The 4,961-nt window shown below is 42.5% G+C and overlaps 1 non-coding gene across 1 annotated transcript; it reads right to left on the bottom strand.

Moving 5' to 3' along the window:
* Positions 1 to 204: 204 nt before the first annotated feature.
* Positions 205 to 337, bottom strand: LOC126019333 (small nucleolar RNA SNORA51). Its single transcript, XR_007499060.1, has one exon. It is a non-coding gene; the product is annotated as a small nucleolar RNA SNORA51 (small nucleolar RNA).
* Between the last annotated feature and the right edge of the window lie 4,624 nt (positions 338 to 4,961).

The raw sequence follows: 4,961 nt of genomic DNA, 5'->3' as shown, positions 1-4,961 counted from the left end.
TTTTTTTTTTTCTCAATTTGTAGAAAGCCATAGAAATATGAGGCTGAACAAAATGACTCATGTTCTATGGTTCTGTTAAAAAAAAATAAAGCTTGCAAGAGCCCCTATCTAGAAGCTATAAATATAAATTTGAAAGAAGAAAAAGTAAAAAGAAAGAAAAAGAGAAAAAATGGGAAGGCTTATGTGGCAAATTTGTTTTTTTGTTTTTGTCCCCCAATTCACAATACAGACCAGGCAAAGGGCCTGGTTTGAGGTGTATATGGGGTGCGTTTACTGTACCTCCTTTTTTTATACAGTCAGTGTAAAGAACGCAGCCTGTGGTAAGAATTGAGAGGCCTTATCTTTTCTTTTCTTTCTTTCTTTTTTTTGATTTTTTAATATATATATATATATATATATATATATATATATATATATATATATATATATATATATATAATATCCTTCACCAGTGCAACATTCCCATGACCAATATCCCAAGTGTTTTTTGGGGCGTTTTTTAGTGTGTATTTTTTGGGTGTAGGGTTTTTTTTTTTCACACGCACAGAAAATATTGGGGGAAATTAGAAAGGAAATTCTCTTGGCCTAAGAGATACAGGGTGTCTCCACCCTTGAAGCATACTATCATGAGACTGACTAACAGGCTCCCGACATGTTAGTTGTCAAACCCCAAATTGTCAATTCCTGCTCCCACTTCAGAAAAAAGCAGAATGTTTGGTATGGAATTAATTTACCTCTGCTGACCAGGAAAACCTGAAATTTAATAAATACATGCAACCATAAGCAGAAAATTTGTGTTCATAGGACTCCCAAAAACACTTGCTTAAGATGAACTTTGTGAGGGTGGTGGACTCTGATATGTTAAAACCATAAATCAGTTAAATCATTTTGTATTTCTCAGTTCAAGAGAATCAAACACAGAGAGCTTTCAATAAAACAATTCTAGAACCCACCAGAAGGATAGGAGAGATATTATGTATGCTTACGTGTTGACTGCAACCCTTGAAATTCATCAGTCCTCTGAACACCACTAGTAATTACCCCTGAGCACAGAACTATAAACAGGTCCTGAGCATTTCTGGTATTTTCTCACCTCCCACCCTGCAAATTTAAGACATTTTTTAATTAAGAAAAAAATACCAAAATTACTGGAGTTGAAATTTGGCATAGGTACCTAAAATCAATCCATCTGTCCCAAGAAACAGCTCATCATATTATAATGGAAATATGTATATATATATATATATATATCCTTAGCTTTGATTTTATACTGGTTTTATAACATGGTTATACTCATGCTTTCCTTGTGGCTGGAATGTTTTAAAGATGCCCATCCTGTCTGTACTTGAGTTGAACTTTCCTGTTCCAAGCTAAGAAAAATGCTGTATTTTGGACTCCTTATAATCATGATGATAAGATATTATGATGGGAACCTGTTTCTTTTTGCTATATGCTATATGTCATAATGAGTTTGAAGTAAGGCCCTATAAAGTAAGGCCCTTAGACTCCTGAACTTTGTCTCAGATTCCGGGTGCATGCCTAGCCTAGACCCACTGGTCTGATCAACCCAGTGTAAATAAATACTTCCTTGTTCTCCCACCATGACTTTGTTTCCGTGGGTTTGATTAATTGAATTCCTGTTATAACTTTCTCTTCTTCCCAATATTTTTTCATATCTTTCGAAGGTGATCCCATCCAAATTGGCACCTCTTTATGTTCTGTGTTGCTCTGTGCACAAGAACAACTCATCTAGGACCAGAGAGATAGCACAGATACCAATCAGGTGAACCATTTGATTCCTGGCACCCCATAGGGTCCCTTGAACCCTATCAGACATGATCTCTTACTGCAGAGCCAGGAGTAAGCCCTAAACACCATCAGGTGTGGTTCATGTCCACCCCATTCCCCAAAAGAACAAGCCATCCATCCAATGTTATCCTCTATTCATATAGGAAGCAAGGGCATGAATAGTCCCAGAAAACCCTTTGGAAGCCTCACTTATTGTGATAGGTTGATGCCTTTCTGAGTCCCTCTCATCTCAGGAGCTGGGTGGGACTTCGAGTGAGAAAGGCAGACCAGAGACTCAGAGACCCAAAGACAACACTGATAACTTCTCAAGATCCTGAGCCCAGAAAGTCCACAAAAGGAAACCAGACCCAGGGGAGAGAATGAGTATCTTCACGTGGCACTTCCAGAAATGGGCAGAGCATGGACCAGCGTGGGGCCTTGACACCTTGGCACTAATGACCACTGCTCCGTCCAACATAGATTTTGCCCAGCAAACAAGCCCTTGCTTGGATGACTGTCTGGTCCACTGTAGCTAATCACCTTAAGCACACACCCTGTTTCAACATCCGGAGCACACACCCTGCTTACCCTAATCCTCTTACCCTGTCCTCCCTAAACACAGAAACACACACCCTGATTAAATCCCCTATCAGAGTCCACCCACACCTTACTCTCCCCTAATATAAATATCCATTTCCCACCTACAGTAAACAGAGTTACTCTCCCTAAATGGCAGGTGGCTTCTTCTTTGTGAGTGCTCTACTCTCCTGAGAGCCAACCTCACCGATGACATCTACATCCAGCAACCTCACCAAGGACTCTAACCTCATTCACCAGTAGTTTCTACATCTTAGGATCTGAACTTACCGGCTTCATTTACAGTCCACCTGTGGGAAAGGCCAGCAAACTTATAAATGGCCATGCCCTTCAGGCCCTGGCAGACCTGGACTTCCATACTCCCGTCTGATACACAGCACCGATGCCAGTTTGGAGAACAATGAGGTATAGGGTGGAAGAGCCACATTAAGATCTGTGTTTGGGGCTGGAGCGTTGGCGCAGGGCATAAGGCGTTAGCGTGCTAGCCTAGAACAGATCGCGGTTCGATCCCCCGGGTTTCCCATATGGTCTCCAAGCCAGGGGCTATTTCTGAGCGCATAGCCAGGAGTAACCCCTGAGCATCACCAGTGAGGCCCCAAAACAAAACAAACAAACAAACAACCCCAAAACCCAACCAAACAACAACAACAAAAAATTGTGTTTGCTGGGATTGCCCTCTGGTGGCTGACAGGGTAGCTGCCTTTCAACGGACCCATTTGGAGACAAAGTGAAAAGTTTCCAGGGCTCTTGTTGGCATTTGTTCTTTCCTTGTCCCTGCTCCCACTCCAGAAACAGCAGAACGTTTGGTAAGGAAGGTGCCCAGCTCTCCTTTATTTGCGGAGGTAACAAGTCACAATCACAACTGACATTTAGGTTCTATACAAGAGAGGCAGAATAGGGGCTGGAGAGATAGTACAGAGGGTACGATGTCTGCATTGAATGCAGCTCACCCAAATTGGATTCCTGGCGTCCTGTATGGTCGACCAGAACCACCAGGAGTAATTCCTGAGTGTAGGGTCAGAAGTAACACCTAAGGATCTCTGGTGTGGCCCCCAAAATAAAAACAAAAAAAGAGGCAGTACATTATCACACCTCTCTGAATAGTAATGCCTTGAGTCATAGGTGATTACACAAACATAAACCCATCTGGGACCGCCAGGATCTATAGTAGAGTCAGTTGGAACTATCATTGCTGTCATGTGTGTAGTCCATCATAGGCCAGAGTGATGTAAATTGTCATGTAAAGTGATGTAAATTCCAGAATGGAATTGAAGATAGAAATCTGGATTCCCATCCACACTCTAGTTCTCCTTTGCTGAGCCAGACTTGAACAAATTGCTTCACTTCCCAGGGTCCAGTTTCCAAAACTCTTGATGAGTAGAATATAGAACCACATGGTAAGTATTAATAAAGATCAAGTGAGATAATCCCTACTAGATATATTTTTCTGCTGTGGGAAGGGCATGCCTGGCAGTGCTCTGAAGCTACTACTGGCAATTTTGCTCAGGACTGTGAGGCCAATCCCACTGGTGCTCAGTAGACTGTGAAGTGTTAGGGATCTAATCCCAGGCTCCTGCATTCAAAGCATAGGCTGCAGCCCCTCTGAGCGATCTCTCAGATCCCCTGTAACTTCTTAACACAGGACCTTAGTACTGGGATGCATTACTAAAAAGAAAGATGCTCTTTTGGGGGCTATTACAATAGTACCATAGATAGGGTACTTGCTTTACATGCAGCATCCGAGTTTGATCACCAGTATGCCTCTGGTTCCTCATGCAATAGCAGGAGTCATTCCTGCAAAATGACTGCAAAATCCAGAACAATTCCTGAGCATATTGGGTGTGACCCCAAGCAACAAACAAACAAACAAACAAAAGAATAATATGCTCCCAAATGACTTGAAATACCATAAATCAATCTGGATTACTTGCCAAGCCCTATACTGCCTGATTAAAGTGCAGGATCAGCTTCCAGAGATGATTTTTTCCTAGAGGTTAACACACACTTTTCACTGTGTCCTCAAGTGACAAAAACTATCTCTCTGGATTCTCTGATCCTTATAGGCACTCATTCTATTATAGAGGTTCATTCTCATTATCTTCTTTCTGCCAATGATTCCCATTCAAAGTCTGCAACCCCAAAGTCCCAAACATTGGGTTTTGGTTTTCCACATGTGTGATAGGAAGGGGGCACAATTGAGCCCAAGGTTTTCAAACCCAATGTTTGTTACCATGGAGTAAGTTTCATTCTGGTGAATTCCTCATATCCTGAGGGGTCTCCTTGGAGAGACTGAGAGGAGGCCATGTGAAGAGGAATCACTGAGAGATTTAACAAGTGAAGAGAGTATTTGCCTCATAACTAGCTGACTCTTGAGAGGCTTTGCAGACTGACTGAGTCCCACAAAGAGCATGGCTGAGGCACCTCTGATGTGAAGCCACACAGGGAAGAAGAGGTGGGTGACTGACTGGACCAGCAGACAGAGAGGAGCAAAGACTTTGGAGATGCCCAACACTCCCCATCACCTCCTTCCATCCTGAGTCTGCCCAACTGTCTCCCTTCCACCCCACAGAGTTAGT

Source organism: Suncus etruscus, chromosome 9 (assembly GCF_024139225.1).
Source record: "Suncus etruscus isolate mSunEtr1 chromosome 9, mSunEtr1.pri.cur, whole genome shotgun sequence".
In the NCBI taxonomy this organism is placed as follows: domain Eukaryota; kingdom Metazoa; phylum Chordata; class Mammalia; order Eulipotyphla; family Soricidae; genus Suncus; species Suncus etruscus.
Note: the sequence above shows the minus strand (reverse complement) of the source record. Positions and strands in the feature narration are given on the sequence as shown.